We start from the raw sequence: 14,844 nt of genomic DNA on the forward strand, positions 1-14,844 counted from the left end.
TGAATTCTTTGATGAAGTAACAGAGAAGGTTGATGAAGGGAATACAGTGGATGTTGTTTTTTGGATTTTAAGAAAGCGTTTGATCAGGTACCACATAAAAGGATGATGAACACAATTAAGGTTCATAGAATCAGAGGGTCAGTGTCCAATTGGATAAAAAAAATGCTTAAGGACAGAAAACAGTGAGTTGTGATAAATGGTTATTTATCAGACTGGAGGATTGTAGATAGTGGTGTTCCCCAAGTCAGTACTGGGCCCACTGATTTTTTTTACTGTATATAAATTACTTGGATCTTGGAATGCAGAGTAGAATCTCAAAATTAGCCATCACCCCAAAGGTGTGGCAAGCAGTGAGTATGACATGAATGGCCTGCAACAGGACATAGATAGGCTAGCAGAATGGACAGAGATGTGGCAGATAGAATTTAATAGTGACAAGTGTGATGTGATTCATTTTGAAGAAGGAATAGGAAGAGGCAATATCTACTTAATAGCACAGTTCTAAAGAGTGTGCAGGAACAGAGGGACCTGGGGGTGCATGTGCCTTGATCTTTGAAAGTGGTTGGATATATTAAGAGAGTGCTTAGTAAAGCAGATGGGATATAGAGCTTCAAAAATGGAGGCACTGAGTACAAAAGCAGAAAAGTTAAGCTGAACCTTTAGAAGGCTCTGGTTAGGCCCCAACTAGAATATTATGTCCGGTTCTGGTCACCACACTTCAGGAAGGATGTGAGGGTGCAGAGGGGATTTACCAGAATGGTTCGAGGGATGGAGAATTTTAGTTACAAGTTTAGGTTGTTCTCCTCAGAACAAAGGAGATTGAGGGGAGATTTAATAGAAGTGTACAAGATGATGACAGGCTAAGATAAGTTAGACAAGGAAAATAAAACTGTTTTCATTAACAAATGATACAAGGACTAAGGGACACAGATTGAAGGTTTTGGGCAAGAGATGCAGGGGGAATATGAGGAAGAACTTTTTCACGCAGCAGTTGGTAATGACCTGGAACTCGCTACCCACAAGGGTTGTGGAAGCTGAGACAATCAATGACTTCAAAAGATAATTGGATGGCCACTTGACAGAAATAGACATGCAGGGCTACGGGGATTGAGTGGGGGAAAGGAACTGACTGGATAGCTCCATGGAGAGTTGTCATGGAGTCGAGAGGACGAATGGCTCCGTCTGTGCTGCAAATGACTCTATGACTGTATGATGATGAGGAAGCAAACCTTAGACTGCAGGAAGACATCAGTGGACTGGTCAGGTGGGCAGAAAAGTGTAAAATGGAATTCAATCCATGGAGGTGTGAGGTGATTTATTTGGGGAGGACAAACAAGGCAAACAAATACACAACAAATGTAGCAAACTGAGAGTTATAGAGGAACAGAGGAACCTCGGAGTATATGCCTGCAGATCCCGGAAGGTAGCAGGCCTGGTAGCTAAGGTGGTTACGAAGGCATGTGGGACACTTCACTTTGTTGACTGGGACATCCAATATAAGAGCAGGGATATTATGTTGAAGTGTATAAAATACTAGTAAGACTGCAGCTAAAGTACTGCACACTGTTCTGGTCACTGCATTACAGGAAGGATGCACGAGAGAGGGCACGGAGGAGATCTATGGAATGTTGTAAGGAATGGAGAATATTAGCTCTGAGGAAAGATTGTGTTTCGAACAAAGAAAATTGAGGGGATATTCAATTGAGATATTTAGAATGCTGAGGTGCCCAGATAGACTGGGTAGAAAGGTCCCATTTCACTTTGCAGAGATGTCAGTAACCGGGGTGTAGATTTACAGTAACTGGCAGAAGGACTGGAGAGCAGTATATGAGATTTGTTGTCACCCAGAGGTCCGTGAGGGTATGGTCCTCTCTGATGTAAAGGGTGGTAGAGGCAGAAATCCTCATTGCAATTAAAAAACACTTGGATATGGACTTGTAGTGCTGTAACCTACAGGGGTACAGGTCAAGGTTTGGAAAGTGAGATTAGGCTGGGGAACACTTCATCGGCCAACACAGACATGATGGGCTGAAAGGCTGCTTTCTGAGCCATATATTTTCTATGTGTGCTATTTCTCTATGCGTTTATGTTTTTTTCTCTAATGGAATGACTCGTCGCAAAATCAATTGTCCGATCAGTGCTGCCAAATTTGCTCCAGTGATCCCTTCACAGCATTGCTCATGTACCATGGCAACGAATTAAAAAGTGGGTAACTTTGCCTGGTGCCCTGACATCAAGCGGCACATTGACTGGCATTCTTTTGTTCTCTGCCACATTGTCATTTCTGTTCACTAACCGTGTCCTTCTCCAATCTTCACTGTCGACCCCACACCCCACCCCCGCTCCGAGGTACCATGAACTCACCTCCAAATCTTGGATCATTGCACAGGTCAAATGCAGGTCACCGACATTGCTCAGTAATTATTGATAATTTCACTAAGTGGATCGAGACATTCCCATAATAACTAATACACCGCTCACTGCAGCACACTTACTACTGAGTGAGGTGATCTGGAGGTGGGGATTAGTAATACAAGTGGATGTTGATAAAGGTTCACAATTCACAGGGATTTTCTTTCCAGCATTACAGGAAGCAATGGGAATTACACAAAAATTGCATGTTATCCCATCAGCCTCAGTCATCAGGGTGTTCGAAAGGGGAAATAGGACTTTGAAAATGATGCTTAACAAGTTTTGTGCAAATCACCCAGCTGAGTGGATAACAACAACAACAAAACACAAACAAAATACTGTGGATGCTGGAAATCTGAAATAAAAACAGAAAATGCTGGAAATACGCAGCACATCTGGCGGCATCTGAGAGGGGAGAAAAAGAGTTAACGATTCAGGTCGGTGACCCTCCATCAGAATTGGTGAAAGTCAGAAATGTAATAGGTTTTAAGGAGGTCAAATGTGGGAGGGTGGAAAAAGAACAAAAGGGAAAGTCTGTGATAGGGCTGAAGACGGGAGACATGAAATGACAAAAGAGTTGATGGTGCAGAGACAAAGGGAGTGGTAATGAGACAAGTAAACAACTAAAAGATGCATCTAGAGGAGGCGTCAATGACAGAATAATGAACAGTTGCCGTCTGAAAGCAATAACAAGAAAAAAATTAAAGCTGAAACAAATGGGCAACTCTGCTGCCAATGTGCTTAATGGCTATACGTTCTATCCCACACTGCACTGCAGGATGCCACCTTACCAAACAATGATGGGTGACTTATGTGTAACCCAGGACATCTCTTTGCTGCCACCAGAAACACCATTGATTCCGGGAGTGTTTTGGACACATGATTGGTTATTATGATTGACGATGACCAAGTCACTAATCAATATGTGGCCCATCAAACTGGAAAATCAAAAAATCAGATTAAGAATTACATCGATAAAAGGATGATACCTTTTAAATATGAAGCTGGTGACAATCTCTTGGTGTTACGCGATGGAAAAAAGGATCATGTGTTTGCACCAAAAAGGCTAGGATGAGTTCCAATTGTGCATCAGGTGAACCCAGCTGTGGAAAGAGGAATGTAGAAACAGGAGAACCTGTTCCAGCATTCTGGAATTCCTTTGCGGGAAGAAGTGTTTCCTAATTTCACGACTGAAAGTCTGGCTCCAATTATTTGACAAGCCACAAACTGTAGTTTGTGTAATTTCTCCTCCTAATTTAAACACTGGAGTCCAGGTATCATTCTGCTTCTGTTATAATACACTGGGAAAGAGAAACATCAAAGTAGTGGGTGGTGTCACATTATCCAGTTGAAGACTGGAGTGTGGTCAGAAAGTGTTTTGATCATTAATGGAGATACAATGCTTGGCTTAAAGATATCAAGGGCTGGATTTTAAGAAGCCCTCGATGTCATGATCCGTGATGTGGAGGGGCCTGAAGATGGCTCTGGATGAGGCCGTCACGGACCTTGACAGCGGCAGTGCCCGACTCGATCCTCCAGGTGATGACGAGGCTCTGTGGCGGCCCCCCCACCCTCACCACTGGGCAATGGGACCACAATTTAAATATTCAAATCAATAACATTAATTCATTTAAATACACTTACCTGAGATCTTGAGGGCCCACCGCAATCTTTGATGCAGTGTCCGGCACTCCCACGCATTCAGATCCCAGTCCACGGAAACAAGACGCCAGACTGGTGGGGAGGGGGGAGGAGGTAAGTTTATCAGTGGGGGGGGGGGGCAGGGGGCAGGGTCAAATTCACGGAATAGGTGTAGGGGATTATGGGAAGGGTTAAATCTTAAACTTTGTGCAGTTTGGGGGTGAAGGGCAGATGTAAAAGGTAAATGTTTTGGGAGAAAAGGCAAATAGTCATTCTAATTATTATTGGGGGTGGTAAATGGGCAAAATAAATATATTCATTTAATTTTGTGATATATTTCTTTCAATATTTAAATCTGCCGGCAGGGCTGACTGCCCATTAAAAACGACGCCAGCGCCTGCGCACAGACAGCTGACGTCATTGCCAAGAACGGACAGCCTCCGCCCCCCCTCCATGTGATTGGTTGGGCGGGCCGCCATTTTTTGAACTCACTGCCGAGATCGTCAGTGGGTTCATAGATTCCAGCCCAAAGACTTCACAATGATGACACGACAGTTATTGATTCTGTGTGTAATATTTGGACTAATATGAGTTCAGGCAATGTATCACATCTCTGCTTATGGAGTCATAAAGCAATTTGTGATTGTATAAAATACTTCACCATTGGTCCAAGAATGCAGAATACAACTGCCAGTCAGTTATACATGGTTGACAAATAATATGCCAAGTCCTGGTTTGGCCTGAGCTCTTCAGTGGAATATGGGAGGACTAACAAGGCAAGGGAATATACAATGGATGGTAGGACCCTAGGAAGTACAAAGGGTCTGAGGGACCTTGGTGTACTTGTCCATAGATCACTGAAGGCAGCATCAAAGATAGATAAGGTGGTTAGGAAGGCATACGGGGTACTTGCCTTTATTAGCTGAAGCATAGAAGATAAGAGAAAGGAGGTTATGATGGAGCTGTATAAAACATTAGTTAGGCCACAGCTGGAGTACTGTGTACAGTTCTGGGCTCCACACTATAGGAAGGGTATGATTGCACTGGAGAGGGTGCAGAGGAGATTCACCAGGATGTTGCCTGGGCTGGAGCATTTCAGCTATGAAGAGAGACTGGATACGCCAGGGCCTATCTGCCCTTAGAGCAGAGAAGGCTGAGGGGGGACCTGATTGAAGAATACAAAATTATGAGGGGCATTGATAGGATAGATAGGAAGAAACCTTTCCCTTAGCGGAGGGGTCAATAACCAGGGGGCATAGATTTAAGGTAAGGGGCAGGTGGTTTAGAGGGGATTTGACAAAAAATGTTTTCATCCAGATGGTGGTTGGAATCTTGAACACATTGCCTGAAGTGTGACCAAGGCAGGAACCCTCACAACATTTAAGAAGTATGTTGATGAGCACTTGAAATGCCATAGTGTACAAGGCTAAGGGCCAAGTGCTGGAAAATGGGATTAGAATAGATAGGTGCTTGATGGCCAGCACAGACACAATGGGCCGAAGGGGCTGCTACTGTGCTGTATAACTCTATGACTCTATGGCTAAAGATGATGGCTACTTTACATTAGACGTTTCAATAAATACCAGTGGTATGGGGGTTAAGAAGGATGAACAAATCAGTTACAGTACATATGTTACTGTCCTAAACGTTATACAAAACCATTTCCTTATGTTCTCAAACAACATGATGGGAAGCTTGAGTGTGCGGCAACAAAACGTGCAATCAGGCTCCGTAAACTCAGGATGCTTTTTCACCCAGGATGGGCCCGTGTGTCAATAACAAGGTTGTCAAACACAAGACACTCAAACCCAGGACATCAAGTGGTGTACACGAATATACGTTATGAAACTGTACCGATTCCACTGATTTCACAAGTATGGCATTTGCTCAGGGGCTATGTGATAATGATTAAGTTGACAGGGTTTAAGTAGCGCTTGAATAAGGACAGGATTGGTTCGATAAATATACCGCTGGGATGTATTGGGAGGCAGAGAGAGAGAGAGTATAATATTCTCTCACACTTTTGCCAGAAAGGGCCCATTATGGATTGGATGGCAGGAAGAGCTGATGATGGGGCTACGTGAAACATATTAGATTTCGAAAATCAATATTATGATCAAGGCAAATTAAAGGATTATTTTAAAGTGTTCGTGAGAAGTTTAAAAGTCTAAGCTGAACAGTTAAATGTTTGGGTTGTTGAATCAGAAATAAGAAATCACTCAGTGATTTCTTCATCCTCAGGGTGGGACTGTAAGATCCCCTAGTTTTATATAAATACATACGTGGGATTTGGATTTGTTTTAATCTGATATGATTAAACGTGTTGGTTTCTTTTCACTTATAGACAGCTTGTAGATTTGTACTGCAACTAGAAATAATGAAAAGGTTAATGTTGTTCATTGTCAGGATGCTTTACAGTTTAATGTGTGAGGGCACAATTTAGCTGATGCTGTTGGATATTTTTGACAAAACTGTAGAATGTGTGTTTCGTGTTTCTTTACTTCTTTATGTAGCCACATTGTGAAACGAGATGACCAGGGCAGTCTTGAGACAAGATGTGAAACAACAGGAGAGGATGAGAAACAAGTTTCCATCTGTTGTTTAGTAGGAAATACCTCATTTCTGGGTGTCTTTTTCACAAGAAGACTTGTCATGCCATAATGAATCAGCAATAAATAGTTTTGTGAGCAGCAGCCTATCATAATCTTCTGCTTTTACTGTCATGTCCAGAATTTAAGCATAAGGGACCATTCTTAAAAATAAAATAGGAAATGCAGGAGGATTTGTTGCAACAAAAGTTTATTAAGTATGTGAAACAGATTGCAGACATGACTGGAATAACAAGAAAAATCAATATGTTTCAATAAGGAGTTAAACAATTGCTTGTGAGCAAATGGGATTTGAGGCGATTGGAAATGTAGCAACAGAATACTGTGGATGTGTGGACCAGATATATTGAAGGTTGTCTCCTTCAATAACCAGTTACTGTGTGACTATGTTGTTGTGTTACATAACTGCCATATTGAAGACAATCATTAAGTTTGATTTGGTCCCTGATGCCAGGGACTGGAACTTTGCCCTTTCCAGACTGGGGGATGGAATTCATACCTTGGTTACTGTGACTATTAACTCCACCTGTTACCTACTGGTGAAAAATAGCTGACAGTCTGTCTCTGGCTCAAAAATGTCCATAAACTTGTCCAGAGCCAGTGTCACCAGTAATGTAACTTTATGCTATTGTTATGTGAGTAATGAAATAGGCAGCATCGTTTTGGATGAGCTAAATTTTATGGAGCTAGAATGTGGGAGACCAATGTGAGTGCATTGGAATAGTCAAGCCTCGAGTTACTAAAGACATGAATGAGGATTTCAGCAGTAGATGAGCTGAGTCAGTGGCAAAGTCAGGTGATGTGATGGAGGTGGAAATAGGCGGTGTTAGTGATGTTGAAGATATGAGGTCAGAAACTCACTTTGGGGTCAAATATGGCACCGAGGTTGTGAACAGTCTGGATTAGTCTCAGAAGGATACAGGGAGAGTAACTAGGGAATGGATTCTGTACCAGTGAACTGAGGACAATCTTCCCAGTATTTAATTGGAGGAAATGTCTGCTCATCCAACACTGGATGTCGGTCAAGCAGTCTGACAATATAGAGACAGTGGAGGAGTTGAGAGAGGTGGTGGTCAGGTAGAGCTGGGTATCGTCAGTGTACATGTGAAAATTAATGATGTGCTTTCAGATGATGCCACTAAGGGACAGCATGCAGTTGAGAAATAATAGGGGACAAGGATAGATCCTCGGAGGATACAATAGGTAACGATGTGGGCGTGGGAAAAGAAACCATTGCAAGTGATTCTCTGGCAACGATGAGATAGATAAGAATGGAACCAGGCGAGTGCAGTCCCAACCAGCTGGACAACAGTGGAGAGGCAGCAGATCAGATGGTTTCATCTTAGTGACAAAGAATTCTCTCAACTCCTCACACTTACGGCTCAATTTTACCAGCCCCTTGACATCGTGGTTCGTGGGTGGAGGTGGGCCCATAAAATACTTGTGGGAGAGGCCTGCCATGACCCGTGATGGTGAGAAGGCCCTGTTGTATTTTACCGGTGGCAGAGAGGTCTCCGTGCACCCACCCCTCCCCCTGCCGCGTTGCAAAATGTATTCAAATAAATGTTAATAAACCTACCTAGACCAGGCGGCTCTCCCATGCCAATATTCCCGCCAGTGGCCTGATATCCTGTGCCTTCGGATCCCCATTTGGAGAACCGAGGCGAGACACTGGTGGGGAGGGGGGAGGAGTGTAATTCTCAGGGCGGGAGGGGGAGAAGCTGTGGGAACAGTCTTTTGATTGGTCGGGTGATGGTGAGAAGGGATTAAGGTTTAAAATTAATAAAGGTCGGGGGGAAAGGTCAGAGTCTGCATCAAAGCTTTTTTTCGGAGACAATGGACATTTAATAAATTGATTCTTCCATGGGGATGCAGGTGAGGGGAGTGAAAATGTGATTCCATGTGTAAGTTTAATTTTGAACTTTTGTTCCTTTTAAAAATGCAAATGTTAGTGAAGGGCTCAAAGCCCTTTAAAAATGGCACCGGCGTTTGTGCGGTGCAGCTGGACGCCGTCACTGGGGACAGAGTGGTCGCCCCCAGTACATCATTGGGGACGGCCGTTCCACCTCCTCCATTTAAATGAGCCCCTTGGCGTTATATTGTGGGGGCTGAGCAGCAGAGAGGTCACACGTGATGTGCACCTTTGTTCAACGTCGCTGCCGAGAATGGTGGAGAGCAGGTAAAATTTAGCCCTTATTGTTCGAGGTGAGGATGGAGGAGACAGGGGAGTGAAGTTTAAATGAAGTAAAGAAAAGAAGACGGGGGTTATCTTCTCGTTGCAGGATGATCCCGGAAAAGTGAGCAGTTTCAGCAGATGAGAACAGGACCCAATAGAGCTTTATGTGACCTGGTGGTGTTGCTAAACAAGTTGTCTGTCATATCCTTTCAATTCGGCATTCCTTGGAATTATGGGAGCCGAGATGAGGGTCATACCAGGGGAAATGACCAGAGTGAGAGAGAGAAATGGATTTATTTGGAGCGAAGGCTTCAAAGATTGATGTGAGGGTGCAGTGGAGCAAATCGGTAACTGCAGAAATGTTGTGGAAAATGGAGGGTCAAAGGCGAGACAGTTGGGATTTTGAAAGTACAGTTGTAAGTGAATTCGGGGATGGTCTTTTTTCCAGGGGTGGATACAGAAGGAGGTCGGGTTGGGGCGTGGAAGGGGGATGTGGGTGGAGAGTGAGACAAGGAAGTGATCAGAGATGGCCTTCTCTGTGATTGAAGCGCGACTATGTGAGATGGCATGGTCAAGGTTGTAAACGTGAAGATGAGTTGGGAAGTTTACAGGGAGGGAGAGATTTAGGGAAGATTGGAGGGTAATGAACTCAGAGGAGAGAGAGAATGATGATTTGAGATGGAGATTGAAATCACCGAGGATGAGCTGCCATTCAGTGCAGAGGCTGAGGGAGCAAAGCAATGAAGATATGTCAGTATGAATACTTTAATTGTACTTGGGAGAATGGTAATGAACGAGGATTTTGATTAAGAGGTGAGAGAGGTGGAGCAACAGGAGCTGCTGAAAAGGGAAGAAAGCGCCAGGGGAGTAGGGGGTCAGGCCAAGGTGTGATCTGGTGATAAGTGCCACATTGCCACTGCGTCAATCTTCATACTGATTGTGGTGGAAGGTATAGCCAGGTGGGGAGGCTTCATTTAGGGGAAAGTATAATCAGCCCTCAGTCAGGTTTCCATTGAGGCCATGATGTCACTGCAATCATCCACAATAACTTCATGGATGGAACGGGCATTGTTCGGACATTCTGGTGGGAGATGTGTAGAGGGGTGGTGAGAGCTAATCCAATGGCTGAGTCCATAGGGTCAGCAGTGGGAGGGGTGAGATTGATGAGAAAGATGTTGGCAGTTTAGCCCTCAGCGGGTGCACTGGGTGGAAGATTCAGGGAAAGAGTAGGATGGGGCAAATGGGATTGATGCTTGTAATGAGTGAGTGCCTAGTGCCTTGATGACCATTATGGAGGATGCTGGGAGAGATAAAGTGGGAAGCTGTAGACTTATCCAATAAAACAGAGACAGGGGAAGTGGTCACAGGAGATGTTCCATATTAGTTTAATTTTATTCTAAATGTATCTGTTTTAGAGAGTAAAACAAGAATGAGGTCTTCACGGGGAGCAGCCATGTTGAACACACTTTATTGACACCTTTCAACAGAGGGGGCAGCAGAGAGGCAGTATACAAATGTTCTCCTATTACATACAATCAGCCAGTTTAATTCAGTTTACACTCTCTCCCCATGTAATCATTTGTTTTAAATTAACACCAGTATGTCTTTAACACAAATATCCTCATTTGCCAACATCTCAGACTGTGTCGACTCTGAACCTTGACTTTGACGACCAACTCCACTTAATGGTTTGAACTGTGAAATTGATTATTAGTCTTAATCAAAGACCTTGACTCACTTTGTTCTAGTGGTGGGCTCTGTGATACCGGCAAGCTTTCAGTTTTGGTGTGACATTCACTTTCCTCCTGATTTTCACTTGGGACTGGAGGAATTTGGACTTTAGGAGGATTCTCATGCTCCCCCTTTGTCACATTCCTCTTTCAAGCAAATGATCGACATGACACTGACACAGTCTCTCTCCGATCTCCACGAGATACTTGAATGCTCCTAGTGTTTTTACAGCAAATTCAAATACATACTTCTCCTTATCACCTCTGTCTTGCTTTTCTCTTACATTGCTATTGACATCTGGCTTAAGCAAACGAAATCATGGCTTGAGACCATTTTAACCTCAAACTTGAAAGGTGAGCACCTGTTGAAGACCGTGGGGTCATTCTGTAAGAGAACAGAAAATTGTCTAGCCTGTGTCGAAGACAAACATGGAAATTACTGCCTCGCTTGTCACCTGGCAAATACTTCTGCAAAGAACTCTTCACCATTTGTACACTTCTTTCTGCAGCACCATTCAATGCTGGGTGATCTGGTGGTATTAGAGTGTGTTTGACTCCATTATTACTCAGAAATATTTCAAACTGTTCTGACATAAACTGTGGACCATTATCTAACAACAACATCTCTGCCAATCCATAAATTGCAAAACAACTTCTCAAAACCTCAATAGTTTTGGCACTTGTGGTATTGAGCATAAACTCAACATTTGTCCCCTTGCTACAGTTATCGACTGAAACAAAATACTCTTTACCTTCCACTTCAAATAAATCAACATGTACTCGTTCTCACATTTTTCTTGTCTTTGACCATGGAATAAAAGGAACTTTGATTGGATCATTTCTCATTCTGAGACACATTTCACAACTTTTCACTAACTCTTCAATATCTCTACCTACTTTTGGATTCCAAAAATAGCTTCTTGTTACTGCTTTCATAAGGACGATCCCTGTGTGCTCATGATGAAGTTCCTCGAACAATCTCTCTCTAAACCTTGGCAGAATAATGACTCTTAAACTCCATAGGAGACAACCTTGATCCACATTTAGTTCATATCTGTGTGTGAAATAATCCTGCAATTTCTCATCATCACACTCTTTACACCAACCATTCATAACATAATTGAGTACTTTACTGAACACCACACCCTTGTGAGTTTCTTCAGAAATTTCTCTGGCAGACACTGCCATATCATTTGTCTCTGTATAGTAATTTATAGGTAACTGCCAAAAATGAATCAGTCTTCATGGGAAATCTCGAAAGCCGCCCATATTTGCATGATCTGCTGACTTACGATATTTAACATCGTACTGATGGGCCATCAAAATCAATGCCCATCTCTGAAGCTGTGCTACCGCTAGAGATGGTGCTCCCTTCTTTGAACCAAATATGATCATAAGGACTTGGTGCTCAGTTAAGAAAGTGAACTTCCTGCCAGAACAGTATTTATGGAACTTTGTAACACCATTTCTGATCACGAATGCCTCCTGAGTAATTTTGCTCTGACTTTGTTCAAGGATGTGAAGCATATGCTACAGACTTCTCCACATCATCTTCTTTTATGTGAGGTAAAACCACATCTAACCCCTGTGCTGAGGCATCACACATTAAAACCAATGGCTTCTTGGGATCACAGTCGGTCAAGACAGCATCACTAGTCAGTACTTTCTTCACTTCTTCAAATGCTTTCGGACACCCCACAGACCACTCCCAGTCTATTCCATCTTTGAGCAGTCGATTCCAAAGAACGAATGTATTAGCTAAGTCAGGACGAACTTGGAATAATATACAACAATTCCTATGAATGTTCTAAGTTCCTCTTTGTCCTCTGGTCTTTTTGCTTTTAAAATCCCCTCGACATTTTCCTGCCTTGGGTGGATCCCTTCACCATCGATCTGGTCACCCTGTAATCTTACACTCGAGACCATGAAGCAACACCTGTGCTTTTTAGCTTTGATGCCATTCTGTTGAAGTTGATTTCGGGCTTTATTCAATCTTACAATGTGCTCTTTCTCTGCCTTAGTGCTCATTAAAATGTCATCCAAGAAGCAGCACACTCCATTCATCCCACTTAGTACCTGATCCATGACGCTCTGGAAGACTGCAGGAGCAGTGGACATGCCAAATGGTAACCTTTCATACTGGTACAACCCTTTGTGTGTATGAATGGTCAGCAATTCCTTGCTCTTGTCAGTTTATTCTAATTGCAAATATGTATTTGACACTTTTATTATACAGAAGATCTTTCCATTCACTAAAATAACAAACAAATCATCACTAGTAGGAAGTGGGTAAGTATCATTTTCAATCACATTATTTACCATTTGTTTATAAATCCTCAAATTCAAACAGACCCATCTACTTTGTGAACTATCATAATGGGTGCAGCCTATTCACTTCTCTTCACCTTTTTAATTGCCCCTGTTCTTTGTAATCTCTCCAGCTCTTTACTTATTACTTCTAACCGTGCATAAGGCACTAGCTTAGCTTTGCCAAATGCCGGCTGTACATTATTCTTTATCTTGACTTCAGCCTTGTGATGCCTAATTTTACCATTTGGTCCTCCTTGCACAAAGACCACTTTGTGCTCTCTTAGCACTTCCTCTATGTCAGACGTACTCTTACTGATCCCCACTGTAAATAACTCAGCTAGATTTAAATGTACATTTTTAAGCCAATTCCTTCCTATCACGGGGACTTTGTTCATTCCTACCATTATCAATGGCAGATAATAGCTTGCATCACAGTATCCCACCTTAACATTCACTTCACCTAATATTGGAATACTGTTGTTGGAACCACTAGTCAGTTTCACACCAGTTTTTCAGAAGAGAATATGACTCAGGGACCTCTTGTACTCTCCTTCCGAGATAACAGATACTGCTGTGGCAATATCAATGACGAAAGTAAGTTGCAACACTCCAAATTTCATTTTTATTGTGGGTGCTGGAATTATAGCTGCAGCACTTTTTCTCTCAACGTCCATATGTTGTTTATCTTGCTCTCTCACTGAGTACAACTCTTGATCTTCCTGTTCAATAACATCAAACTATGTTTCCATATCTATCATATGCACATTCGAAAATGTCCAGGCTCCTGGACTAGCTTTAAGTCTACCATGACCTCAAGCTGATGCATTGCTGTGACCTGGAGCATTACCGTTTCCTCTACTCATGCTTGTAGTCTGGATATGACTGACTTTTCCACAGGCATAGCATTTTGAGTGGAAATAGGAACATTTGGATGGTTGGTGGCAATGATAGCATCTAAATTTCTGTCTCTGAGTCTGCGAACATGGCTGCCTGGTTCCGACTGAAATCTGGTGGACTTCCTCTGCCAGCTCAAGAAAAGAACTTCCTTGCAATCTGCAACTATCTCCTCCTGCCATTTCCATGGCTGTGGCCTCATCGCAGGCCTCCTTCCCTGTCAGCTTATTGCCTTTACTCAAAACTTTAGAGTGGATTTTGTTTTTCTTTAGACCTCCAATGAACGTGTCTTTAAGGTTGACTTCTAAGTTGGCACCATAACCACAGTGATGCAATTATTTATTTCATTCAATAATATAATCTGCAACAGACTCATTTGGCAACTACTTCCTTTCACAAAATACAACTCAGGGTGCAATTTCATTCTTAATATGCAATATGAGTCCAGAGTCTCACTTATCTCAGATTAGTCCAAAGTACTGGGTTCTCGTGAGAAGCATTGGTTAAACACCACCTCGGAAAGATCTGGCACTATCATGGTGAGGAAAAGATACACTTTATCCTAATCTCCAATTTTGTTCCAAATGTGCACTCTTCGTTCATAATTCCACCAGTCCTCATTCTCAGGGTTGAATTCCCCCATTGTCCCAAAAAGATGTGAGATCAGAGTTATGATGGGGGAAGCTTGAGACCAAGTTTGGCCCAGTGGACTAGGGGAAGAGAGGGAAGTGGCAGAGGTAGCTGATCGGATCGTTTCATCTTATTAACAAAGAAATCCATGGGTTCCTCACACTTACTGTTGGAGGTGAGGGTGGAAAGACAGTGGAGTGAAGTTTCAGAAGCCAGTGTGAAGTAGAGAAAAGAAGACAGGGGTAATCTTCTCATTGCAGGATGATCCAGGAATAGTGAACAGTTTCAGAAGAAGAGAACAGGACCCAATTAAGCTTTATGTGATCTGGCGGTGTTGCGAAACAAGTTGTCTGTCATATCCTTTCAATTCTGCATCACTTGGAATTATGAGAGCTGGGATGCGGGCTGTACCAGGGGAATTGACCAGAGTGAGAGAGAGAAA

The sequence above is a fragment of the Heterodontus francisci genome, chromosome 40, assembly GCF_036365525.1.
Source record: "Heterodontus francisci isolate sHetFra1 chromosome 40, sHetFra1.hap1, whole genome shotgun sequence".
NCBI lineage: Eukaryota > Metazoa > Chordata > Chondrichthyes > Heterodontiformes > Heterodontidae > Heterodontus > Heterodontus francisci.